Here is a 17,958-nt window from a genome sequence, read left to right on the forward strand (position 1 = left end):
GGGGGCAAGGGGAGCTCAGGCCGGGGCTGGGGGCGCCGCAGGTGCCGGGCCAGAAGCAACCTCTCTAGGACGCTCCCTCCTCCTCCCCCAGGGGGCCGGTTGCAGCCCCCGCCGCCGTCCGGGGGACGCCGCCCCAGTTCCAGGAAGGCGACAAGTTACATAAAAGCGGCCGGCCCGCTCCCGAGCGGGGATGCTTTGTGGCCAGCGCACCTTACCGGCCCCGCGCCGCGCCCGCGCCAGGCAACCCGGACGAGCCCGCAAACCGCGGCGCGCTGAGCGCAGGGCCCCTCCCGCCGGCCGGCCGGCCGCCCCGGGCGGCGCCGCAGTGTCGCCCCCGGTCCCCCGCCCCTCCCCGCGCAGCCCGCCTCTCCCTCGCCCCCGGCCCGAGGGGTAACTTAAAACATGGCGCCCCAAACGGGGGATCTGGGCAAATTGGTGCAGAAGGGACGAGGGGACCGAGCGCCCCTCCCGGCCAGGGCTCCGGGGGAGGCCCCCAGGCCGGAGGCCGGTGCTGAGGCTCCGCGCGCCGGCCCAGCCGATGCTGCAGAGCGGCGGGCGGAGCGGGCACGTCCCCGGCGCGGCGCGCAGCGCACCGGGTCGGCCCGGCCCCGCGGGGGTCCCGGCCGGAGAGCAGGCGGGTTCCGGGGCCGGGCTCCCGCAGTTGGGGCGGCCGTGCGGCGCCGGAGCCACGCGTCAGCCGCGCACCCCGCGCGCCTCGCCCCCGGCCTCCGGCTCGTCCTCCGCGCCTCTCAAGCCGGAGACCCCCCTCGGATCCCCCCGCTCCGGCGGCCAGAAAAGTTACCTCGGCTGGGCAGGGAGCCCGCGCGCCGCGGCGTGGGGACGAGGCTCGGGCTCGCGTCCTCCCGGCTGTGCGCAGGAGGCTCGGGCGTGGGGAGGAAGCCGCAGACGCGGGCTGCTCGCCGCCGCTCCCCGCCCCCCTTTGCAGGCGGCTCGGAGGCTCCGCGGAGCTGCGGCGGGGGCACACGCCCAGAGCCGGCGCAGAGCAAGGCAGCGGCGTCCTGCCTTCGCCTCCTAGCTGCGGGGGCGGGGGCGGGGGCGGGGGCCACCGCGGCACTTTAGGACAGTTAGGTTGTAACTGGCCCCTCCATCCTGGCGCAGGGGTAGCAGACGCGGGGACAACGCCTCGAGACAGTCGCCAATAGCGTTAGCCTTTGGGTCTCCACTTGAGATTACTGCCCCGGCTCTCTGTCCCCTCCTCACGCCTCCCAGACAGTCCCTGTGAGAGCGGGGGGGAGGGTGTCCCGACCAGCAGGTGAGTAATTTATAGGCTCAGGGACTGCAGTAATGTTCCTTTTTTTTTTTTTTTTTAAGATAAAATTCAAATTGGTGGCCTCTTGCTCAGGTGGGTGTTCAAGAAATATTAAGCTAATAGGGAACACTTGAATTAAAAGGGGGACGGAAGAGGTTTTCTGTCTTTTGGTAGCTCCTGCCTCCTGACTCCCACCTCCCACCATAGAAGTCCACAAGTTACAGGTGGTCTCCCAAGCTTCCAAGTCGTTCAGGGAAGCAAGTCATTATCGGCCAGGCTTTCAGCAGCAAGGGAGAGGAGGGGGCGGATGCTCTGATTTACAAGTGAAAGAAATTATTCTGAGTAGGGTCACAACACCTAAACTCCAGCCAAGCAGCCAAGGCATATTTACTAAAGTGTTTAAGGCCCTCTTTAAATATTCCTGGTCACCCTTTCTGGAAAGCACCCTCTCACTTAAGGGGAGAGAGGCGGGTGATGGATTCACAAAACTATGGCATTTACTATTGGGTGCCAAAGATGTGGTGCAGAATCAAAGCCTGTGGCAGAGATTAACAGGCTTGGTCTGTGAGTGAAGCCTCTGGAGGTGGGGAGACTTGGCCTGGGTTTCTAGGACAGGGCAAAAGCACTAGAAAAGGGGAGGGGGGCATTTTTCAGGTGGCGTGGGAGAGAAGGTTGGAAAATCACAGTTGCTATGTTGCTATGGAGTCTCTGAACCTGCATCCTGTGGGAGATGTGCAGCTTTGGGAAATTCGAAGCAAGAGAATGTGGCTTAAGTTCTGTCAAAGGAAAAAGAAGCTGGTGACCTGGAGAATGCATAGGCAAATACAAGACGCTGATAGGAAGTGATGTTGGCATTGCCTCAAGTGTCACGGGTAACAAGGACCTGAAGTGTCAAGTGACAGATAAAGGTGATAGTTCAAATCCTGGAAGATATATCTGGGGACTACCTGTATTAATTTTCTGTCTGGGCTACAGGAGAACACATACCAGATTTGTACGTATATGGCTTTGTGGCATGTCAGATCTGTGAATGAAGAAAGGCTTTTCTTCCATGTTTGTGTGAAACGCTCTCCTTTAGAAGTGGACTTGAATAAATTGTATTGTTTACAACAAAAACCAAGTTGACATTATCATTTCAGACACAGATGGCTTCATATTTTCATTCACTTTATTGCCATATTTCTGCTGTTTTTTTTTTGTTTTTTTTTTTTGTTTTTAAATCGAAAGCAAACTGTTTTCTCCCTGATTCACAAATCGTATTCTTTCTGGTGATGGAGAAAATCAGCAAAAACGTACAGATGTCTATTTTCTTGGGAGAAAACATGAGAATACTAAATACTATTTTTTAAAAGTTAGAAGTACCTAGCTAATTATCCTAATATCCCACGAGTTCAAATTTTGGAGTAAAAACCATACTGCTTCATAGTTAAACAGTAAATCTGGGAAACAACTGCTATGCAAATCTTTGGCTCTCAGCTTGTCTTTTTTGTTTTTCCTAGCACAGATCGAAAAATACCAAACAAAAATTCATGTACAGCATTCAGCTCTACCGATAACATGCTCCTATCTCTGTAATAAATGTTTACTTCTACCTTACTAATATCATGCAGGAGCCCCTCATAGTTCTCTCTGTCTCCCCACAGTGCCTCACTGAGCACATTGCAAGCCAAGCCCTGAACATTTTTGCTAAATAAATGGATGTTGACCAATGGGCTCAACTGTCACTATATTTGAGGGCTGAGTTTCCTTATGTATGATATAAGAGACTGTCTCCAACGTTCCTTATGCTTCAAAAATACTAGGGGTCTATAAAATAAAAAGACACGATCACTTGTCAATACCTGCTGAGCAAAAGCAATAACGAAAAACCCTTTTTAACTCTTATCGGGAAACTTAATTATGTGCTTTTCTACATGGAAAAGAGAAGGAAAGTAACAAAATTAAGTAGAAAGCAGGGTGATGATCCCATTACAGTTGGATTTGCTTTCTTTCGTAAAGACTAACTTCTCCCTGCATCCCTCTTACTACCAAAAATGAAGCCACCTGTAACCCTAGAGAAGCCCTTATTCTTACCAGTATGAAACCCCTTCTGGTGCTTTTCCAGTAAGTTACAGAAATGCAGCTCTTAGGTTGAGGGAATACCTTTCACACAGTTCTAGAGTTAGTAGAGATTTGTCCTGCAAACCCAGTCCGCCAGATTCCCAGTTTGCTCTATCCACCAAAATAATCCAAGAAACGTGGGCAAGGATTCCATGACTCCAGCCCACGTCTCAGGATGCCTGTTCTGGTCTCAAGCACCATACTAAGGCTTACCCTGCCACACCCATCTAGTAGAATAAATTATTCTACTCCACACGGAATATATTACTGAAGGCCAACAAGCCATCTAGATATCTAGCCATGGTACAGGGAAAAGGGGTATAGCTAACTTCTGGTAAAAGACGTGTGTGAAACTTCACCCCAAACCATAGAAACAGGATGTCCCCAAACCTCTACCCAACCACGGGTGTCATCAGCATACTGACTCATTGGTATCGGTATTCTGCTCTGCTATCTGTTGAGCAAAGAGAACTCCAACCCGATAGCCACGGCAAGGGCAGAATTTGCAGATTGTATAACGGCCCTACGGTCAGCCTCATCAACAAGACCCCAGAAAGAAATGGCAAAGAATCTGTCCAGTGAATACATCAGAACTTTGCCCTCCAGCATGAGGCTTAGAAGAGTATCAAAGACCCACCAAACCCTACGAATGTGGCCACTCTAATAGACATACAACACTCATTTGCCTTCTTTGACAACCTCAGACTACCATCACATAAAGCACTGTGATACTTTTTAAAATTTCCGTATTCTCCAGCACTTCAAGTTGACTGTTTTTCAACCTAGAATGCTTTAGTAAAATGTTAGCCACATTTGCAGTAACTAGTTAAGGCGTGTTGTATGCTCAGGATAATGTCAGGCGCCTGAATGGCATATCACGTCCTTGAAATCAGGATACAAAGTCTTCAGCCACAGCCTTACCAGGGACAACAAATGAGGGAAGTATGGGGATTAATGCCTCATTCAAAAGCAACAAGCTTATTCTAATGAAATAAAAATTTGTTTAGGAATTTCTGGGGTTTCAGAATAGTGTCAAGTTTATAGCTCGTTAAAGCTTCCAGATGCTGTCTTCATTCAGGGTTTGTATACATCATTTCTGGGGTCTGTATACATGCAGAGCACAGATGCAAAATGAAGTAAAAAAACCACCAATAATTATAAATGCAGCATAAAATGTACAAAAATATGTACACATGCGAAGAAGCAAGTTTAGACATGCCTACACATCACTTTAAAAAATCACTCCTATTCATCAGAATTTCATATTTGCCTCCTTTCTGTCTTTATGTTATACTCTTGTAAAAATATTAGTCATAAAGGTAGGGCCAATCCATATTGTGTAAATTCCACTGTATTAAAATATACAAAAACTTACTAAGTTTTTTTTTTTACTTTTTCCATTTCAAGTACATTTTAGAAATCTCAGCACTTTTAAATAGAATAATTTTTTTAAAATTTAAGGTTATTCTAATCCTTGGTTCTTTATAAAGTTTAAATGCTCAATTCTCTTCTCCCCTTAAGTAAAAATAAAAATCCATTAAGACTATATTTGGCCAGTTTATATATAATGGCAAAATATAAAGAATGGAAGTTGGTAACCTATAAAATTGCTAAATTCAACTCCCAAACTATCACCATCTGAGACTACTGTGATATATCAAACATGATCGATATTGGGTTATACTAAGACACTTAACATTTCAATCACTTTGCCCCAAAGGACATAAAATAAATGCCAGCAAGCCTCTCTCAGTCTCCTATAAAGTTGTAAATAATCCTAACCAGCTATTATATTTTTTTCCTAACAGCAATCAACAAGAATTAGCTGAAGAAGAAAAAAAACCGGGTAATAAGACGCATTCATATGTCTGGTTTATTAACTTAACTTTGTCTCCAGGTTTATGTTACCCTCTTCAGGCAAACATGCCATAATTAACTTTATAAATTAAGAGGTACACAGCTAGAACTACACCAAGAAAAATGTCAGCTGTGCTTTTTAATTTGATTCCTGCTTTCCAGCACTTTTTTTCCCCCTTTCCAATTACCTCACTGTACTTACATACTTTAACTGCATAGGTACAACCTGAAAATGTGATTCCACTCTAGTCCACAGCATCTAGAATATTCTGGGAATCAAGGAAAATATCATCTAGAGTATCTGTGTCCCTTGAAATAATTCTGGTGTTTAATAGGTCAAAGCCATTTTTTAAAAAGCTTCTGCTATTGACTCTTTCCTGTTCAAGGTAAACTTGGAACATGCAAGGTGGGCTTATTTGCAGCTGATAGCAAATCTGAGAAGGATGCCAGAGTTTCTGAATCCAGGTTGTTTGGAAAGAGGTGAAATTTTATACTTTTCATGTCAACAATAATCTTGGAGAGTCATAAAAGTATTCACACTAATTACATTAGAATCACTCAGAGTGCTTGTTAATACCACCCATTCTTGGGTCCAGCCTTAGACTAAGCAAAGCAGAATCTTTGGAGATGCCTGAGTGGCTTAATCAGTTAAGCATCCAACTTTGGCTCAGATCATGATCTTGGGGTTTGTGAGTTCGAGCCCTGCGTCGGGCTCTGTGCTGACAGCTCAGAGCCTGGAGCCTGCTTTGGATCTGTGTCTCCCGTCTCCTTCCTCTCTCTCTAGCCCCTCCCCACCTCATGCTCTGTCTCTTTCTCTCTCTCAAAAATAAAAGTAAAAAAAAAAAAAAAAAGAACCTCTGGAGTCCAGAGAGCAGACACTTTTAACAAGGTCCCAGGACCCAGGAGACCAGCACACAACAATAATCCCGCAGGTGACAAAGTTAGTGTAGTATTAGGCCAGATGTTTCCTAGAAGTTGGAACAGAGACAAGCGGTGGGAGGTTAGCCTCATTCAGGCATAGAGGTGAGCAGAACTAAAGGGAGTCTACACTGCAAGTCAGCACGCACTTTGCAAGAGTTATTGCTTGGATCCTGTCGTATGCATCAATTTGCAACAGCAGTTCATTAGCAGTAAGTATAGTAATAAATAACAATGAAAGATTGTTCTGTACCCAATTCCAGCAATAATTGGATTAGATGCCCATTTATTGAAGATTGCAGTAAAACTACAACTCTGACCTTAATTTCCAAGTGCACAAAACATCTTTACAAAGTTGCCAAGGGATGTCTCATTAAAACAGGAAATGGAGAACTAATTGCTGGCAGTTTTGGTTAAGTGTGAGACTTGACGATCCCAAACCCTGCAAAGGGAGACTTTCAATTATGAATACATTCTGGTTTAACATGCATATGCAAACAGACACCCCCTGCACTGATGAGTGGAAACTAATGAACAATAAATAAAGAAATTGACCAGAGGCTATATCTTTCTACCCTTAAGTACAACCTGAAGAATTTTGCTTCAGAAAAACAGTATCATTAATCCCATTAAATTAATGGTTTACTGTAAGGTTCTTACATTTTTCATATGGCTTCGTAAGGTTCTTTTAATTTTATAGTCGATGAGACTTAGAAGCATGAAAAATTGTATTCTAGCACTACATCTACCTATATTTAGGTAACAAGACAGCATTGGGGGCATCAGAAATATTTTCTTTCATGAAAAGAGATGTTAAAGAATGAGGAGATTTCAGCTCAATAAAAGAGGGTTGCTATTGAAATGTGCATCAGGCTATCTTATGAGCAGTAGGCTCTCCGCCTAGGATGTTCAAAGAGATACCATAGGGGCGCCTGGGTGGCGCAGTCGGTTAAGCGTCCGACTTCAGCCAGGTCACGATCTCGCGGTCCGTGAGTTCGAGCCCCGCGTCAGGCTCTGGGCTGATGGCTTGGAGCCTGGAGCCTGTTTCCGATTCTGTGTCTCCCTCTCTCTCTGCCCCTCCCCCGTTCATGCTCTGTCTCTCTCTGTCCCAAAAATAAATAAAAAACGTTGGAAAAAAAAAAAACAAAGAGATACCATAATGTCAGTATTGCCCCAGAATAGAGTCCTCCGTCAGGTGGGCACTTTGCCAATGTCATATTTAAAGTTATGTCCAACTCTGAGATCAAATTGTTTTCCAAGTGTTTGCCACTCAGAAACCAGGAATTGTCCACAATGCCTCACTGTTGAGGTAGAACCTCAAACGTTGACTTCATTAAAACACACAGATTCATATATATTTACATGTTATGGCATTTCTGACAAAACTTCTTTGCTATAGGTTGAGATTCATTTGCCATTGGCTTAGGGCTTTTTCTCTGCGAATCTGATGACAGTATCCACCATCCATTCCCCTCCCACATGTTTTCTCTGCTTAATAAATTTAATCTACTTGTCCTACCCTTACTCATCAGACCCTTCTTATCTCTGAGCCAGGTTTTGCAGAGTGACCTTAGGTGGCCGAGGATGATACTGAGTCAAGGTATAAAAATTCTACCTAGGAAACCATTATATTTCAAGCCTTTTCCTGAATTTTTTCCAGGTGTTTCAATGCCCATTCCCAGATTATTCCACTGTTTAACAAAATCAGGCATACACCTACCATATTACATATATGCCCATGAACACCATTAGGGCTCAATGAACAGAGTACTAGATGATACATTAAAATCATGATGTGGCCTTGGGCAAATTTCAGCTTTTCTTGTTATCAATATGCATTGAAATTATTCCTTCCATTTTCTATTTTATTAGAAGAATGTGATGGGGGGTGGCGCCTGGGTGGCTCAGTCACTTAAGTGACCGACTCTTGATGTCAGCTCGGTTCGTAGTCTCAGGGGTTGGGAGATGGAGCCATGCGTTGGGCTCTGCACTGACAGTGCAGAGCCTGCTTGGGATTCTCTCTCTCCCTCTCTCTCTCTGCCCCTATCCCCCCTCAAAATAAATAAACATTAAAAAAACAGAATCATGTGATGGTTCTCAACCATGCCTATACATTAGAAGAATCACTTACAGGAACACTTAGAGAACAGCAACTAAACTTCATGTATTCCTTTCTTTATCTTAGAGAGAGAGAGAGAGAGAGAGAGAGAGAGAGAGAGAGAGAGAGAAAATCCCAAGTACTGTCCACACTCAGTGCGGAGTCTGACATGGGGCCTGAGCCCACGACCCTGGGATCATGACCTAAGCTGAAAATCAAGAGTTCCATGCTCAACTAACTGAGCCACATAGGCACCCAAAAAAGATAGCAACCGAAGTTCACTATCATGCCTGGGTGATAGATACATATGGGCTTATTATTACAATTCTCTTTACTTTGTGTACATTTGACATAGTTTATAATAAAAAGCTTAAATTAAAAGTATAATTTTAAAATGCTGATGCCTGAGATCCACCCTAAACCAATTAGATCAGAACCTTTAGAAAGTACCACCCAGGTATCAGTATTTTTTTTAACCTTTTCCAAATGAATTTTATGTGTAGTCAGAGTGGAAGAACAGGAGTAAAAATCACAAAATTGAATATTCATAATTCTTCAAAAGGTGCCATAAAAGTAAATGTTAATAGAATTAATATAAATTATTAATAATTAATTAATTAGCAGATGTTGGCTACCTATTTGTGTCCTTTGAAAAACTACCTGAAGTACTTGATAAAAACCATTGGCTTACACATGCATGTACCCATTATCCTCTATAAAACTAGCTGGTTTTTTGAACACATTTGGTTTCCTGGTCATGCCTACCATCAGATTTGTTGGTACTCACACTTTTCAGGGGAAACCCATTACTATAGCTGGCTGCCCACTTCATTGTAATGTGTCAGTAAAGTGATGGCATATTTAACAACAGGCATAAAGAACGCCTAACACACTAAATATCATGACGAAGATTTCAACAGCTCTTCAAACACTCCAAAGAAAAAAATGATCATTCATGGTTTTATTCCAAGTTCTTGTGTGAGACAGAGAAAATACACATGAGCACTCATGATTATCTTAAGTGATAAATTAATAGACGTTTCCAGCATGTACTTTTTGATGAAACTCATAAAAAATATTTGAAAAAAATTAGAGGGGTCTACAGGAAATCATGTCTAAATAAATATAATCCTAATGTTTTATGAATGGGAGCTAGCCATTTTCCCCAGGAGGGTTCAGGCAGGCACTGGGATAGTACATCATGGCACCCAGCCCAGGGATCATTATTTGTACTAAGAGTCAAAATGTTTTGATCATTTTTTGTGTGTGTGTGCGAGAGCTGTTTTACAAGCTCTTGTTCTATGAGACTACCTTTCACCATCACAAGAACCTTGGGAGTTAGATTCTCTGATCCCCCCTATTTTAGAGAATGGGGAAATGAAGCAGAAGCAGGTTCAACGTGTCCAGGGTTACACAATGGCCAGTAGGACCAGGATGGTCTTGGGTGATCTGACTCCTTAGCTGGACCTGTAAGGTCTCTAACTAGAGAACCAAATACACACACACACATACATATTTAGTTAGATTTCATGAAATCGCCAATACTCAACTGTGCTTTTTGACTTTCAAGAATGGGAAGTTTACAGTACAATAATGCACTTCAATGAGAAACATTGCATTCACTGTGAATGAAGAGAAGCACTGAGTTAAGGAATGACTCTCTACTACCAGGGACATTTTAGAGAACAGAAAAGTTCTCTGAATGGTCTCTAAGAACGCTAATATAGAAAAAAATACTCAGGTCGTTTATAGTTTAAGAAGCTACTGAAAGAACATAAGGCAAATGCTAATAAAATAATAACCATTACTATTAACTTTTCTTTAATACAGTATACGCCACATGATTTTAAGCACTTCATATGTGTATTTTCTCTTCATTCCTCACCGTTTTATGAGGCAGGAGCTCTTATGGTCCATATTTTAGGAAGGATAAAACTGAGGCTACTGAGCAGCTAACTAACTTGCCCTTAGTCACACATCTGGGACCAGTCAGTTTTATCCTGCAAACTGTGCTCTTAACCATGATGCTAAATTGTTCTTACAGAATTCCATATATGTTCAGTTGGGATTTCCTCTACAGGAAGGGAAATATTAAATTTAAAAAGTGGCAGCATGAGTGGAATTCCTATATAGATTTGTATCGATTTTACTAAGCAAGAGCATTGTCCTACTCCTTACAGCTTGAGAAAAAGACCAAAGGGGAATTCTCCGATCCCTCGGTAAATCCTAGTGGCCCTACCTTCAAAATTTATCCAGAATCTAACCACTTCTCTTCACCCCCACTCTTCACTAGCACTGTGACGCAAGCCACCATTGTCCCTCGCCTGGTTCTTTGCAACAGCCTCGCCGCATTTCTCTCTTCTGCATCTGGGTCCTTTCTAGTCATTCTCCAAAGAGGTGTTGTGATCCCAGTAGAACAAACCGGATCGTGTCAGTCATACACGTATGTACAAAGGCCCCAAAGGCCCCTGGACCTGCATCATCCCACCGCACGCTATCTCACACTACCGTCTGAGCACATCTCCCATCCACACTGCCTGTCTCACTCACCCTGGCCTTGCAGCTCTTCAGATGAGCAGGCTTCTCTCCGTCCTGTGCTAACATCCTCACCTCCTTCGTGCCTGCTCATGTATCACTTTCTCGAAAGGGCCTACCCCGATAACCTTATTAAATCTTGGCCTGGGCTACCCCAGCACTCCTACCCCTTATCCACTTGGTTCCCCTTATCACCGAACATACTCACCATTTCCTTATTTATTATATTTATTGCCTGTCTCCCACCATTCAGCTTAAGTCCCGCAAAGACGGGTTCTGGGCCCCTTTTCACTGGTGTCCCAGCTACCTAGAGCAGTGCCTGGTGTAGGGAAGGCATTCAACGTGCATTTGTTGGATGAAGGAATGAAGAAAGCAGTAGGGATTATAAAATGTGGGACTCTGGGGAGAAGAGTGATTAGAGGAATAGAAAATACAGAATTGAGGAGTCAGGTGCCCCAGATTGGTTTTAGACACTAGAAGGAAGAGCTTCAGAAGGAAGAAACTAAATACAAGAAAGAACAGTGGGCCTATGATAGAAGTGTGTGCATCGTTCTATGCAGCGTCCCTCCTCCACGCCCACTGGTGGAAGTGATTTCGGCAAAATCTCCCAACCACCCTAAAGCACTCTCCATCCTCACCCCTGAACCAACACAGATGACAGCAGTCAGCTGCACCTCCCACCACGTCCCCAGAGATGAAAAGATGGGAAAGCCACACCTCCCCAAAATGGCGCTGGGTCATTACTTAACATCCGGGTGGATTTAACCAGCATTCATCTTCCCAGGACAAAAGAAAATCTGACAGGATCCAAGCAGGATCCTCCTTACTCATCTGCACAAACAATGAAATTGACCATCAGTGGCGGAAAATGTCAGATCAACCGAAGCGGAAGTGTCCAGGCTAATATTATTTTTCATACCAATGGTTGCCATGGTGATACTTATAAAGATTTAGCAACGATCGGGCAGTGAATACTTTTAAAAGGCTGCTGGAGGAAAAGAAGTTGCAACGTACCCTCTGTCTTCACAAATCACTCTCATCCCACTTGTGCCCAATAAATGGCTCACTTCTTTTGATTGTACTTGGCATGCCCATGAAAGATGAGTTCTCAATTCTGTAATTTCAAGCTTGAAGCCTGTACTGTGTTTTTCCATTTGGTCTGCATTAAGGTTTTATTCAGTGATTCACGGTGCCTTTCCAAGGTCATCAGGCCATTCCTTCCTCTGCCAAGAATGTCTCCTCATTCCCAGGCTCTTCGTCTACCAGGGCACCCAAGTTCTAAGGCCTCCACCCCCCTGGAAGGAAGATCTGTGTGTGTGACCATTGCCAACTTTATGAAGCAGCCATAATTTAAATAAATTTTAGGAGACAGAGTATCTCAACCACTCTCCCTGCCCCCCAGTGCTATACTGCAAGCTCGGGAGGGGGGGGGGGCAGCGAGTATCTCTTACTCATATTTGTATTTTCCAGAATGCACAGCATGACACATTAACCCTTTAAAAAAAAACCTGAAAAAACTCCTAGCACTAGGTAGTAGAGAGCTTAGTGAATGACACCACCAATCTTCAGTCACGAAAGTTGGAAACCCTGGTCTCTTCCTGGCACCTGCTCTCTTTCAACCCCTTTATCAGATCTATTACCAACTCCTTTGCATTTTACCTTCATCTCCTGGATCTGCCCACATCGCCCCATCCTTGCCCTCCGTTCTATAATAATCTCTTGTCAGATTTCTAATCCAGCCTCCCCCCACCCACCCCAACATGCTTAAACTCTCAGAGATGTAAGGCCGATGCTGTGGCCCCCTGCTTTGAACATTCCCATCCCACTGTTCCAGGGTGAGGACAACACCCATGAATGCAGCTTCAATGCCTTGAGCCCTCTCCAGGCTCCTGAACCATACCCCTAACTCTGCTCTGAGCCGACTGGCCACTTTTCCATTCCCCTTTTCCATTCCCTAACTAGGTCACCTATCCCCATTAGGGGCTCTGATAGCACCAGTCCCTCTGTTTTCCGGCATTGCCTCCACTGCAACAATGCATTGTGCTTGTGTATGTGTGTGATTTCCGAAGGAACCACTGTCTCCCTTCATGAGATTGAGGACGGCACTGCTTCCGTTTATCAGTATGTCCCCAACTAGCACACCTCCTGGCACGTAGGAGACAGTCAGCGACCGTCTATGAGAAATCAACACCAGTGGACTGTCATTATTGGAAACACCTCAATCCATATACTTAGGTGGCTGCCTGTGCAGGTGGTTGCGAGGGGCCCTCTACTTCTGCGTGATACAAAGGAAAAAGAGAAGCATAGACCCCAAATCAACAGGGCTTTTCAGATCTTGGGCACTTCAGTAAGGTTCATAGGGGGCACTCAAATATTTACCTGCATCATTTGCAAACAGGGACTGAGGAGAAACAAAAACCTTGCCATGGAGAAACACACCTAGCAGCGTGGCTGAAGTAGGAACATTTGACACCTGAAATGTTGCCAGTCTAGGAGGGAGGGTGACCCAACTCTCCCTCAGAGGAGAGCGTCGGCCTCTGGACTTCACTACTGAATCCCATTGGCTCTCTGGATGTCAGCGATTAATCCTGTTAACCTGAAGGGCAGGAAAATGAGACATTTATACATCAGACCTCGGGGATGGGCTGAGGGAAAGCTGGGCAGACCTTGAGTCTCTGCGTCCGCCCGTGGCCCCCCGTGGGGGACGGAGCACGGGGCCTGGAGTCAGCCTGCGGGCTCTCCCGCGCGCCAGCGTCCTAACCTCGGCTTGGAGCGTGTGGCTTCATCTCCGTGTATCTCCTTTCTCATTTCTAAACTGAATGACTAAACCTGCTTCAAGGACTATTGAGAGGATTAAATGAACTAATTGATTTAAAAAGCACTTAGTAAACGGAAGTGTCATACAATGGTATTGCAGTTATGAGGGCAGCTCACAATAATACCTGTTGGCCACCCTCCTCAGCCCCACCCCGAGGCCCAGAGGGCCCTGGGGTCCCCGCCTCCCTTCGTGGCATCTCAGGGGACTTCAGGATGCAGAAGCAGAGCAGCGGGGCCCTTGGAGAACCAGCCCACTTGACAAAGTGAAGGAGGATGGCCCTCAACCCCCAGGGTGGTGGGGAGAAGCGGGTGTTGAACCTGTAACTCCACTTCACAGATGAGCTGGGAAAGAAGCAGCCGAGAGCCCTTAATAGCTAATCCGCTGGGGCTGCTGACTTGGTCACACTGCCCGATGGAAATGGGGTAAGTGCAGGAAACCACATCTGCTCGCAGGGAACAGACTCATGGGTCCAAATAAAGAACTTACACAGTAACACGTGTGCGGGTCCTACTCTCTTGTTTTCTCTTTCCAGTCTTGCAGCCATAGTGAGAAGCATTTTTAAGGCACTTATTTGAGAAGTTCTTTTTTTTTTTTTTTTTTTTTAATTTATTTTTGGGACAGAGAGAGACAGACAGAGCATGAACGGGGGAGGGGCAGAGAGAGGGAGACACAGAATCGGAAGCAGGCTCCAGGCTCTGAGCTGTCAGCACAGAGCCTGACGTGGGGCTCGAACTCACGGACCGCGAGATCGTGACCTGGCTGAAGTCGGACGCTTAACCGACTGCACCACCCAGGCGCCCCTTGAGAAGTTCTTTTAAGAGCATATGCCTCATTATGGGGCAATCGCTTCAAAAACTGCGAGTACTCATGTTGGTGAAATGGATTATTGTTGTTTTGTTTATGTTTGTTTTTGCTTTTTTTTTTTTTTTTTTTTTTGAGGGAGACAAAATGATTTCGCACCATGCTAATGAATGGGGAGGTCAGCTAGAGTCAAGGTCATCGGACGTCGGACCCAAACCAAACGAAACCAAAACCCTGAGTTTTAACCGTAAGCACACTCAGCAGAATTCTTGGAATAGTTTAACGTGCCAACTTGGAAGGAGGTTCAAAGAGTAGTTCCAAAAAGATCTTGAACAACACAGTCATCTTCACCTGCAAAAATAACTATCATTTATTAGGTGCTTACTATCTGCCAGGCACTCTTAAGCCCTTTTACACACATTCTATCACTCCAGATTCAAAAAACAAAAACAAAAACAAAATACCCTTAAGTCTATTATACCCATCTTACAGATGAGAGGTTAGGTAACTGCTCATGGTCATAACCAGGTAACCAGTAGAACTGTACTGACCTGCATAGAGGTATTTACTTGAATATCTCTCCTTTCCAAGAAGTCACCAATCCTTTGAATGAATGCACTCTGATATATTTGTTTTTTTTTTTTTTTAAATTTATCATGTAATGCTCATGCTTCCTTTAATTGATACAAAAACACCGCAAACAAGTATGCAAGATTAATGGAGCCTAGGGCCTAAACCACTAGGAAGAGGGCTTTGCAAATGTACAGAAATCCCCAATGCCTAGGGGAACCATTATGAGACCCTGTCCAAGAGGAAGCAGAAATGAGCCTAATAAAAACCTCGAAATGAGCAACGAATAACAACATCCGTATCCAGATACCATTATGCTTATATGGAAACTTTAAGCTGGTAGTAAATAGAATAATTATGTATTATATTTAATTATATAGAAACTGCACAGCCGATGTGTTTAAGAGCCGAGTTTAAACCTGGCTCTGGAGTAAGTTATTCTTCAGGGCTTCCGTATCTTAGTTGCAAAGTGGGGATGACCACATCACCCTTTTCGTGGGGTTGCATGAGAATCAAACATGTTAAGCTCTTCCGGTTGTGCCCGGCATATAATAAATGTTAGCTATTATTACTCATATTTATGTAAAAATACATCAATTTTCTAAGCATCATCATCTGGGAGAGGGTACAGCAGGACAGACCTTCATATTCTATAAGTGTACTTAGTCTTTCACAATAGTGCTCTAATTCAATTACCCTACATCAGGTATGAGTTTTTTGAGCTTTAGGAGGATTTTCCTTGCCAACATTACACAGTGTCTGAAATTCATTAAATGATAGTTGCTAAAGTGGAACGTTTCCAGGACCATTTCTGTAGAATCCTTCAAAAAAACAATAATTTGGCATAAAGTCCTTAGGAAGATGAATAAACACTTTCTTTTCCCTGCAGAGAACTTTGTGATCTTCAAAATATTTGCCTACTACAGTTTCATTTTTATGAAGTGGAGGCAGCCACAGTCGGTCTAAAGCTGCAGATCAATCGAGTAGATGATAGATAGTGTTTTCTACCATGGAATGTTCTCATATCATTAGATCTGGACGTATTAACCCCCCTATTTACAAAGTAATGCAGAGGGAAATTTTCCCTGGCTTCCTAATTTAGAATGCTGATTTTTATACAAAATGAGAGAGACGGAGTGATGGGTATTCTGGATTATGTACCCCAACTATAGGAAGCCTCTACTTTCGCCATCAGAGCCCTGCTTTTCCCCCACCTTACAATGAGAAGAAGAGAGAATGTTACATTGGGGCTTTCTGTGAACTCCTAGCTTACTCAACAGTCACCGGAGGTAGGACCGTAACGGCAAAGCTTCATAGCGGCAATACAAAAAATGGCAATTTGGCATAATTAACATACTACAGTTCATCCGGACGTTAAATGTATCGTGGACGAAAGAGGCTTTTGTCCAATTACCTGGGAAGACAACCAACTAAGATAGTCTTTCTGTGGGAAAATGTCTGCTGAGTTCCAAATAATCAATCTACAAATGAACTCATGGATGTAAATGTTCATAAATTCACAGTTACTGGGTTTCATTTGAAACCCTCTTGCGGTTCATGCGAATCATGCAACATTTACTTGGTTACCTCACTAGGAAAGTCTGGGAAGACTAAACAGAATCCCTAACAGTTAATTACTATCTCAGATTCTTTATATGCGATCTGAATAAAATGTTTTTCGCCTACATAATTGACATATTTTTCTATTAAGACCAGGGAAAATTCATTATATGGCATCTCTATCATGACAATGGTTATCATATTTAAAATTTGGCAGGGTGTGGGGGTGGCTCAGTTGGTTAAGCACCCAACTCTTGATTGCAGCTCCAGTCTTGATCTCAGGGTTGTGTGTTCAAGCCCTGTGTTAGGCTCCATGCCGGGCGTGAAGCCTACTTACAAAAACTAAAAAATAAAACGAAAAATAAAATAAAATTTTGCCTTCATGTGTTCTACAGCATGAATATGTTATTTAGCCTAACCTTTTATTGATTTTTCTTTTCATCTTATTGTGATCTTTGGCTCAAACACTATGATTCTATCCCAGTGTAAAAACAGATGTAACTCCATCGAGCTTCCCCCAAATGCTGCTTTCCCTATAAATCCTCCCAGAATCTGTGTGCTGGACTAGGTTTTTCTGGAATTCTGATTTACAGAGATGCTGAAAGTAATCTAAGGTGTTTGTATAAATGGGTGATATAAAAATGGAAATAGCACAAGAGCTGATTAAAGCTAAATTTAAAATTAGATGGGTTCCCTTGATTAATGGCATAGCAACGATGATGAGTGACAGGTGGAGAACGTCCCAATCCACACCAATCTAGATTTCTGGAGCTTTGAGAGTGAAGAATTTTCATCCCTACCTTAAAATTAATTTCTCAGAAAAAGCTCCCCCAGAGAAACATTTAGAAAGACTAAACAATTTCGGCAGCACAATCTACCTGCTAAGAGCAACTTTGTAATTTTAACTTTTTCAAATTTAATTCACTTTGTAGGAAGAGACAGCCAGTTTCTGAACTAAGGCAAAGCCTCAGGTAAAGTACAAATTCATCTAAATAGGGGAATTAAGCACACAGATCCTAAAAGTTCTAGAGAACACTGCAGGATGCCCCGCTGCACCATTCCAAAAATCTACATTTGTTCGGGTACATTGATCAGGAAAAGGAACATTTGCACATTTATTGAAAGGAAATTAAATGGCAGGCGTTGTTATGTGACTTGAATGTTACATTCCATACTCTACATAGTAATTTTCAAGACTTTACATTGGGGGAAAAGGAAAACAAAGAGCTTACTATCTTCTGTGGTTTTCTTATGGCCATACAAGGCAAATCCTTCATGAGAAGTGCCAAACTTCTAAAAGGCCAGTGACACACCGAATGGAATGTCCAATGAGAAATACTATTTTTCAAATACAGTTGTAATTAATTTTTAAACTTTGCTCCATTTGGTAAGCCCGGTGCATCCTGTGGTACCATAACGTAAAGAAGTGCT

General features: G+C 43.9%; 1 protein-coding gene across 4 annotated transcripts in view; it reads right to left on the reverse strand.

The window, feature by feature from the left end:
- Nucleotides 1-17,958, reverse strand: part of EPB41L3 (erythrocyte membrane protein band 4.1 like 3) — a 235,135-nt gene that overhangs the window by 148,953 nt on the left and 68,224 nt on the right. The window contains exon 1 of one of the 4 annotated variants that reach the window (XM_058692623.1): nt 803-988. The exons of 2 other annotated variants lie outside the window; for them this stretch is intronic. The gene's annotated coding sequence lies outside the window, so the exon portion shown is untranslated. Of the gene's footprint in view, nt 1-215; nt 236-802; nt 989-17,958 lie in introns of those variants that run through there. One more of the 4 variants, XM_058692625.1, reaches the window with a different exon arrangement.

Source organism: Neofelis nebulosa, chromosome 11 (genome assembly GCF_028018385.1).
Source record: "Neofelis nebulosa isolate mNeoNeb1 chromosome 11, mNeoNeb1.pri, whole genome shotgun sequence".
Lineage (NCBI taxonomy): Eukaryota > Metazoa > Chordata > Mammalia > Carnivora > Felidae > Neofelis > Neofelis nebulosa.